Here is a 10524-nt window from a genome sequence, read left to right on the forward strand (position 1 = left end):
ACTTTCTTGCTTTAATTACCTTTAATTACCTCGAATTACCTTTAGTTACTATTACCTCTTACTCTTAATTGCCTTCAACTACTTCAATTTCATATAATTTACCTTCATTTACCTTTATTTCCCCTTGTGTTCCAAACTGTAGGATGGGACAAGCGGAAGCCTGCCCACATCACGCTTCAAAAATGATGTCCATCAAAAGTGATGTTACATCACCATGAGGCACGCACACACACACGCACGGACGGGCAGAAAGAGCTAGCGTTTTCCGCTTTGACACTTCTAATACTAAGGCAATAGTAATATCGTGAAAATGTGAAACGCTATTCCTCTGGTGTGGAAGCAATGTGAAAAGAACGCACACCGCCATAGAGTTGCAGGTACACTTATACTGTACAACATTACACATTTGACTTGTCATAACGTACGTAAGACTAATAACTTTTAGTACGACCCCAGTAGGGTTTATCTGATCTAGATCACAGGACATTGTTGTGCCCTTCCAGACAGTTATGTTTCAAGAGGTGAACTTATTAGGCAAGATAATAATAATAATAATAATAACTTTACGTATCGAGACAGCTGTGATCATGAGTTCCTTTTTCAAACAGGGGGAGAGGGGGATATGTGTATTAAATATTTAAAAGAAAATCTAGGAGGGGAAGGTTAGCAACCGCTACGCGACTTCACGCATTTATTTAGCTCCTGTTTCAGGACAGTGTAGTTCTACACAATAATTTCGAATAATGTTTTGTTTTTATTTTAAGTTTTTTCTTCCCTTCACTTCTTTTTTTTTTTTTTTTCAATATCAGTTTCCGTAGCTCAGTTTCTCTTTATCTTCCACGAATAGATTTCGAACTCCTCCAGGACTCCAGGAGATGAAATTGTTTTTATTTATTTATTGTCAGTGCCCAGCAACAGCCGGAGCCTACACGGAGGTGCACTCTGAGTGTGTTATTGAATTATTATTGAGCACTACTAAGTGTATTATTACTGAGTGCACTCTTATGTAACGCTCCCTCGAGCTTCCGATCGCGGAGTGCTGCCACCCTCAGAATCTGTGTGCATAAAGTTTTAATACGGTTTCTTCGGTTGCCGAAGCAGAAACGCGTCGTCAATAACGGCAATTTTATTGCAGGTGACAGCGCTCACCACGCTCTTTTCGCGTATTGAAGATGCCTATACTTCACGCTAAGACGAGCAGCAATCACCATTTGAAAATTTTACGCGCGTTTCTGTCGTCACATATTCCTTCGCGCATGGCTGAAATAGTAAGTAGTTTTTTTTTTTTTTTTTTAAAGACAACCTACTTGAATTTCGGAAAGAGACACTGAGAAGAGGGTGGCTGTAACTTTTGCTGCTTTGTTATAGGGAGTTTTGACCTACGTCACATGGTGACGTGGCAGTGACGTGGCATGCTGGTAAGCTCCTCCCACTGGCGGTCACTTTTCGTGCCAGCGGCATTGAAAGATGACAAATTGCGCTATTTTTCGATGCGACAACCACAGCCTTCATAAAAAAAAAATGTGAGAACGACAATGACGATGTGTCTTCCGGATAAAAGAAGGGTACGGATGGGAGCGGATTTCAAAACACCATTCAAGGCTTCGTTTTCGAGCAAATGCTAGATAATCTCGGCAGCTGCGCCGAAAAAGTGACCACCACCATGGTGGCCAAACGGGTCCGTTTGACGTCGTGTGAAAACACCCTGTTCTCATTCACGACAGCTCCCGCGCATCGAGGGCGGCAATCTGTAGTTATTACAGATTTAATCCGCAAACTAGACCACCATAAAATGGCTTACACAGCAGTAAACGCGTCTGCTGTTGCAGGAATGAATCATATCGTTGTACTACACCAAATGGGATTGAATGAAACGATGATGAAAGTCTCGCGGTAAATCATGGTTCACACTAGTGCGTTCTGCCGCGTGCGGATGCGTGCGGGCGCTGGTTACCGTGGCAACAGATACGTGCGCGACCTCTCGCAGCAGAACGCAAGGAGTTCGCCCGAGCTCAACTTTTTTCGACGCACGCAGCAGCCCGCAAGCGGAGAACGAATCGCGAGGCCGCCTTCCGAACGTGCGCAGTAGCTTTCTCTCTGCGAGACTGTTTTCAATATGGCGGCGACCGGAGTGGAAATCCCACTCGGCGCTCATTGGCTTACGGTTTGGTGACGCACGCATTCGGACGCAGGTATGTGAACAGCGGAACGGATTGCTTACAGCGTACACAGCACACAGCAGCTTACCGCACGCAGCAGAACGCACTAGTGTGAAACCGTCCCGTGAAGGTACTGTTAAATACACCATGCGCTAGATGTCCATCTTACATCTACCACTGTGCGCTGTTCTCCGTGTCATGTTATACCTATAATGCATGCCTCATGCTTAACATGTGTTCCCGTGCTCAACCTAAGAATGGCACGAAATGAAGTCCGTCAACCCCAACAGGGTCACTCCGTCGGAGAAATCGCCACCAAATGCCCCTAGAGGGCGTCCGCAGTGTCCGTGGCGTAGAGCACTAGAAAAACAAGCTTCGAAACTTGTTTTTCTAATGCTCTACTGTGGCGGATTACTGCTTGTCTCGATGTAGAGTGACGTGGCTAGTTACTGCAGCCAGTAGGAACAAGCGTATAAGTAGGGGCTCAAACGTGTCTCTCTTAGGTTGGACGTGATTATATGCAATTATATGAAAGTATAATATTCATACATGTTCTAGGTGATGATTCCCCGCAGATACGGTGCTGTGTCAGAATGACCTACTGATTGGTTGTTACGTGAAGACTATCAGGACATGCCAGCTGCGTGACGGTGACATCATCCCTGAGAAACTGAATTATATCAGAACCCCCCTCTAATCTATTAGACAAAATAGAAATCCAGCTCCTTTTTTATATTGTTGACCCAGTTCACTCCTAAAATGTATCCCGCAACAACTGCTTCAACCAAAAGAACGCTGGGAGGTGGTTCTTCTAATCAAGCTTCAATGACAGTGGCAAAGAATCAAGGTTGAGGGAGCACCACTTAGTGTACTGTTTCTTCACTCTGCCCATGAAAAAAACAGCCTAACAAACACATGCTCTTGGACTGACATTGAAGGCCCTCTACCCGACAAACATTGTGCGACAGAATGTGACGCTTGCGTTTAATTTAAGATTTTCAGCTCCTTTGTAGCCGACGCATTAAATACTCTGGCGAAAGCTCTTCAACTCAACTATGCAGGAACAACAACAACAATAACGACAACATAGATAAATGGATGATGATGTGGGATGGTTCCCTGCGTTGAGTGCAGGGCCCTACCCCATTCCAAAAGGTTCACATGAAATAATGAAGAGGGAAGGAAAACAAAAGAAACCCCTACAGTTCTTGAAGGAGGCCGGTGGCCCTCAGAAAAGAAAGGAACCATGCGAAGGAAGCGCAGCATTATTCACTAGCATTATCTGTAAGTGACGGTGCATAGTAAATTTAAGGACATAACTGGACAAAAAAAAAAGTAGGAAAAAAAAACCGATTTAAGGACGCACGGCCCCACAACAGGGGGGGGGGGATATGTTTATTAGACGAAAAGGGAAAAAAGGAAAAAAGGGAAAGGTCAGCCAAACGGGACGTCGGCTTGCTATTCCAGAAATAAGAAATAATAATAAATAAATAAAAAGAAAAGATAAGAATTAAAGAAAGAAAGAAATAGGAAGGAATAAGAAATAAATAAATAAAGAAAGAAAATTAAGAAATAAGAAATAACGAAAAAGAAAAAGAAGTAGGAAAAAACGAAAAACTACCAGATGATGAAAGAATGATGAGGTAGATTAAAAAGATGACAAAAAAAGATGACTAACAAACGGTGAAAGAATGATGAGATGAATCACAGAAGATGACTTTAAAAAGAAAGCATGAGGTTAATGCGTTGAAGGTCCCACAACAGGGTAATGCACTTAGGTGCCATTCACAAGCACAGCAGCGACCTCACTTTCTTACCCACAACTTCTGTTCGTTTTTTATTTTTTTTTTATATTCCCTGTTAGCGCCGCGAAGTAACTGTGGCTATGAGCGGCGTACAGACGTGGACAGATGGAGAGAGGACAGCAGGAAGGGGTGGGGGACAGGGCGGTTAGTATGCGTCCTCGGCCGACTTCAGGAGGAACTGTGCTGGAAACATTCGTCTGGAAAGTCTTCGGAAAATTCTGGGAAAACGTGAGATAGAACAGCCGGTGACAGGATTCGAACCCGTGTCACCTCCCAGTCTCGGCGTGGAAAGCGATCATCTTAACCTGGGCCAGGGTAGCTGGTACTGCGGTTCATGGACTGTGTCACGTCGTAGCTTGAAATCTGGAAGGCGGTACCCGTGGACATAGGCGCACTGACCCCATGCAGAGACACATTCGGCTTTTATGCTCACCTCGTTCAGTCTCTGCTCTGAGGAACTGGGTCTTCGTTATGTACTGCTGGGAAAGTTTCAGACGGACAGCCTAGGTGATCGGTTTGGCAAGTACCACCAGTTAGCAGAATTGCAGTACCACATTTTAGCGGAACAGGTGTTTGAGTGTGAAAACAAGCTGCGCCTCCAGGAAGTGTTCACATTTCCTCATATGCAGTTCTCCACAACTTTCGAGTGAAGAACTACAAAAGGATATACTTACTTAACTTACCTACTTACTTACGGACTTACATAGCTACGTATTGTGCACATACAGTATTCAAGAAACTATCAGGTACAGAATGAAGGGAGTTTCTGGTGATCCGCAATAGGGGATGGATAAGATGGCGTACAAGACAAATTTGCCGGCCGTACAGAGGGAAGCGCCATTGTTTCATGCTTGAACAAGAAATTGTGCCAACACGTCTGCGGAGCCTAATTGGGTGATGCTTACACTTCGACAAGCTCTACACTTACCAGTATGTGTACAGTGCTGTACAAAAGTTAACGGAACGCGCGACACCCTGGCGGCAGATGGAAGTAGGCTCGCTCATTCGTTCAGACGGGGGTGGAGGAGAGGAGTGCGCTGCTAGCGACACCAATCCAAACCACGTCGCGCGGACATTCAAGCGATACCGAAACTACTGCCGTGTGTCGCAATCAGCGCACTTGCCCACCCCTCTGAATGAATGCACTCGCCCGCTTCCGCTAGGCTGTCCGCACCGATGAGAAAATACAGCGCTCGATCGTTCTTTAAACTTTTGTCCATATTGATGCTCAAAGAAGCAAGAGGAAGGCTGGGGCAATAGAACCCGCCAATATCTCAAACGTTACCAGTTTTTTTGTTTTTGTTTTCTGTACACAGGAGTCATGTCTGTACCGGATTTTACTCAATATAAATGTCGGCGTTCCTTAAAAATAGAAACAAAGAGGCAACGGAACGATAAAGGACCCCCCGACTGCATGTTTTATATGCGGTCCGAATTCCCAGTCTATATCTTGTGTTTCTCCGCGGGAGGGCAATATTGTGGCCACAAAGTCCGTCAGGTATTGTCCCACACTTATCCTAATGAATGACCCTGCCGGATGTATCTGAAAGAAGCCTCGAGTGTGCATAAACCAACCACACGTTTTCAGTCGTTTTCTTTCGTCTTCCTGCGTGAGAGAGGAAACACAGGAACTTGGCAATAAACTGGGTACTTGGATTGTGTCACGGAGCTATAGGGTTAAAGCCCATTGGACTGAATTGTGCTCGGTATTCCTTTAATGCTGGTACGTGAAATCCACAAGCAATGCAATTATATGCGCCGAAGGCCACGACAGATCGTTATGCTACGTTTAAGTGCAATGCTGTCACTCACGAATATGCAACAACAATAGCAGCAACGACTTCATTTTGCTGAGAAAGAGTGGGCGCTTCATCGTCAAAGGGGACACTCTACCTCATTGTCGCTGTAATTTGGTGAAGATATAATGATGAGCTTCCACAGTGACGACCGAAGTTCAACAATGTCCATAAAGCAGTGTTGTACATATCGCCGTTACAAGTAACGCCGTTACTGTAATCGATACTTTTTCGGTATCGGAGTGCGTATCGCGATACTTTTTAAAATTGGTATCGGAAGAGTATTTCCGTTACAAATTTATGGTAACGCGATCTCCGTATCGTTGCCGATACCGATACTTTTTAGTGCCCCACCCTTTTTTCACCGACGACATTTCTCGCTCTTGTTCATTGTCAATGGTTCGCCTAGCCCTCGACAAGAAGCCTGTGGACATGTCCAAGTGCTCCGTAACCAGAATTATAGAATTACTATACCAAACACATGTTCACTGCTTTTCTTAGAAACTGGAGAAAATAACCACAACAAAAGAGTTGAGGTCAACGAACAGAGGTCAAGTCAGTGACAGTACGCTCTGGATTCCACTGCTTAGCTGCCGTGTCGCACTGAGTCACGCTCACATATACTGTGGTATTGTTAACTCCGGATAGGATTCCTTGGTAATCGGACTCCAGGGTGTGTGGGCCTGACACTAACGTAATTGTCATACTGGTCTCTGCCAACTGCCGGAGAGACCACGGCCTGAAAGGATGGCAGAAGACCAGAACGAGCTATTGATAAAAGTCTGCTGTCTTTTTACTGCAAAACTGTTTACGTAAGCGATACAGTATTTCTATGTTGCATCATCTTCGTGTTTCAAACAAAAGTATCGGGCAAAGTATCGCGTTACTTTTTTTTTTAGTAACGGTAGCGGTATTCGTTACTTTAAAAAACAAGTATCGTTATCGGTATTTCGATACTTTTTACTCAAGTAACGAGTATCGGTATCGCGATACCATATTTCGGTAACGGGTACAACACTGCCATAAAGGCAAGAAGCGCGTTTTGGGCATGGCGCTATAGTAAGCCGGATTTCACCATGGACCAAGCAGTTTTGCCATAGCGAAAGGGCAAGAGTCTAGAGTCTTTGGCAAGAGTCTTTGAGCGCAGTCCTGCACAAATGAGCGGGTTTAAAGCTGTCAATATAGGTTGCAGGAATAAGACGAGAACAAGATATAACGAGAGCTGAAAACGGAAAACCTAGTTATCTTCCATTGCTGTCCCTCACTTGGAAGCTTTTAAGTTGATTGTCTCTTACTGACCTCCCTGAAATGCATTCATATTTTTTTTCTTTTTCTTTTGTAGACAACTGCACGTAGACATTGAAAGGTGCCCTTTCGCCATCACCATTGAGATGCAGACGTGTGTCTAGTCGCATTAAAGCAGATAAATACATGTACATGCGTATTTATACATGTACACTCGTACATGTATACATGTACACCTTCTTTATTCTTTATTTATTCTGCCCACCAACAACCATTGGCCTAAGCGGCGGTGAAACGACATCAATGTAAAATACGGCATAAAAAAAAACACCGAATGAAAGATAAAAAAATGCTGCTAGACAAGATGCATACGGAATTTAAACAAAACTTATTAAGCTTAATTCACTTAAGCACTGAGTCAAGTTGACAGTCACCAAGTCAACTGGGTCACTTAAGCATAATACACTTTAACGCCCCCAAGGCCTAAAAAAAATCTTAAGTCCATCAGACGTGTTGTGCTTTAACACGAACAACTACACTACTTTTACAAAATTATTAAAGCACGAGGAACAAAAAGGAAATGTCGTCAGAAAACTTTAATCGATGACGTCATAGTTCATGCAACCATCGAAGATCCTTTCTGTACAAGGCAGTTACGCTCCGATGATTTTTCTTGTTAGCTTTTTTTTTCTCTGTGGCCGTCATGAGTTCCGCGCACCGAAATGCTAAACAGTGCATTAATTATCATTCCATCTCTTACACATTGCGTCCTTCCTGTGAGCGGCCCAAGGATGGAGCCTCCCGTTGCTTCTCTCTTTATTCTCTTCCCTGTGGTTGGACTGATGTGCCAGCGCCTGCTGTTGCTTTGAAGCTGTTGCTCGCTTCTTTGTCGCGTCGCATTCCTTTGTGCTCTGGCCGAGGGATTGAGATTAATTACGCTACATAATGCTCCGAGCCCAGCCATAAATGAAAGGAGGAACGGCGAAAATAAAATTAACGAAAATGTCGTCTCGAATATCTTCCCCCTAGTCTGCGGTGCACCGTATGAATTAAACGCAAAGAGCTTCCGAAGACAACAAACACACGTCCTCTTAGACTTTTTGAACTTTTAATTTCCAAACGTATTTAGGAGTTGCGGTTTTTAATAAAGGACTGGGCGTCCCGAAAGATATAAAATATTTTTCCTAGATGACTTTTTTTTCATCATCGCAAATTGGGAGAAATTATAGGAGAGATTACGCGCAGCCAAGCTTCTTGATGCGTGTAACGATAAGTGTAACTCACTGCACTTCGTGTATGTCTTAGTGGCCAAAAATTGGTGACATATGATATAGAATGGAGCTTAAAGGATCTATGAACTGTACCAAGCGAGCCCGCCGACTGTGTCGGCTCCAAGCGGCGATTTCAACGTGTTGTCTGTGACACACTTTGTATAGGTGAATTTGATAGGTGCGTATCTTCAGCACATAGCACGCTCCTATAGCCAACCATCTTCCCGAATGACAACATTCTCGCCCATGATTTGTTGATAACCAGAGGCGGAGCTTATTATGTATCTATTATGCACGGCTACAAAATGGGCTACGCCTCCCGTTTTCAACAAATCGGAGACGAGAACGGTGTCATTCGGGATGATTGTTGGCTAGGAGCATGCCATGTAGCGAAGTAAACCTTGAAGAGCGTAACACCGAACGTTATGTGTACCTCCGCATTGGCGTCTGATTGGGTGCTACAATTCTTCAGATGACGTAACGATGGATAGAGTTATCTGGACGGCGGTGCGTCAACTCGCCCAAATACGAAAGAGAGTGCGTTTTTGTATTGACGCTGCACAAGTTATGAAGGAGAAGAATTGACCAATAAATTGTAAATAGAATTACGAAGCGTAGAAGAACAATATTACATCTAGTTACATCTAATAAACCCGTAACTAAATACATGCAGATAGGAGTTCTTACTTCCTTTAAACAACAACAACTACGTGAATGACGACGAGATGAGGTGTTTCATCGCAACAAGCAAGTTGACCTTAAAATAATTGATACATGATGGAGAATATAATCAACTTTGTTCTAACGTGTGCCTATACACGTAATGATGCATGTCGTGTTTACCTCTTAATAACTGCAACTACAGCTGCATCATAGAGTAATTTGGTTGATATAATTGATACATTACATATTAAAATAATGTAATTATTAAGTGATATCTCCAAAGTATTCGCTTTATAATACTGTGCCAAGCTATGAGACTTTCCAGTTCATTTCTCGTTAACGTAGTCACGCAGCAGCACCAGTTTGGAGGACACATTAAATTAATTATTTAGGGCGTTTGATCTTATTGCAGTCACTCAGGTGCAGAAGGAAAAAGAGAAATGAAAACGGATAATTGCATTGTACATTTAATGAAGAAACGCATAAAAGCCAAGCTATTCCAACTGTGCACATTTTAACAGCAATTTGGCTCTGACCAAGTGCCCTCAAAACAAATTTTATTTGTCTCGTTCAAGTCCGGCGTATTTCTTTCTACCTGCAATCACGCTTGCTACGGATGCAAGTCACGTCGGCTCTCGCATCGATCATGGGGACCCTTTATTGCCTAAGCTTACAACAACACACATAGACGAAAAAAAAAACAAAAACAAAACAGAGCCTAGCAAATACGCTGGTAAACATTATCAAATCCGAAAGCGTTTCTCTCTGCTATTAATCACTCATGTTTCGCAGCTGCCCTCGTTCCCAGTTTACCAGCCGCGTTTCCTGTATAGTCATAAACAATAAACACCGTAAAAGCCTCCATATAATAAATGAGCGATACTTTTTCCCTTGTTTCGGCGGGGGCCGCAGGAACGCGCTCGGCATAAGTGTGAACTGCGATCTTAAAGCGTTTTACATAATCGTGCCTCATTAAACGCTTTGCATGTTATGACGTATCGTATATTCGAGGCTGAAATAGCCTGACGCTAATAAACTGATATTGGGTTCACATAGGAGCGGGTCAGTTACGAAGTTTTGTAACGTGTATTGCGTTGTTTAATATTTTTCGAATTGCAGCTTTCGTGCAGGGCGTCTAAGCTTGTGTTCTCGCATTAAAATGCTCTCTAGCGATACGGTACCATAGGATGCGTTATTTTTTAGAGGACAAATGGTTCACTGGATTACTGCTGTGCTGTTCCTGTGCGTTTTATAAGGGAAGCGGCTCCACACGCGATAGCTGACAGAAGACTGTGGGTGCAGCACAAAAATATTCCATTACGCGTTGGCATTTTAATCTCTCGAGCTGTTCCCACGTCTTGTTCTTTATCCACTTGCATTTACATTCTGATATGGGGGAGCCAGCGAAAGCGCAGGCTAAGGGTGGTTTCGCAGTAACGTATTTTTCGTCCACCTTTTTCGCGGAGGCAAAACGGACCTAGTGGAACATACGGGACTTGATTGCCCTTAGGTTCTAATTTTGAAGCAAGCGGACGAAAAACGCGGTAGTGTGAAAACAACATAAGGGTCTGAGTTTTCATCGAGG

The sequence above is a fragment of the Ornithodoros turicata genome, chromosome 5 (assembly GCF_037126465.1).
Source record: "Ornithodoros turicata isolate Travis chromosome 5, ASM3712646v1, whole genome shotgun sequence".
Classification (NCBI taxonomy): Eukaryota; Metazoa; Arthropoda; class Arachnida; order Ixodida; family Argasidae; genus Ornithodoros; species Ornithodoros turicata.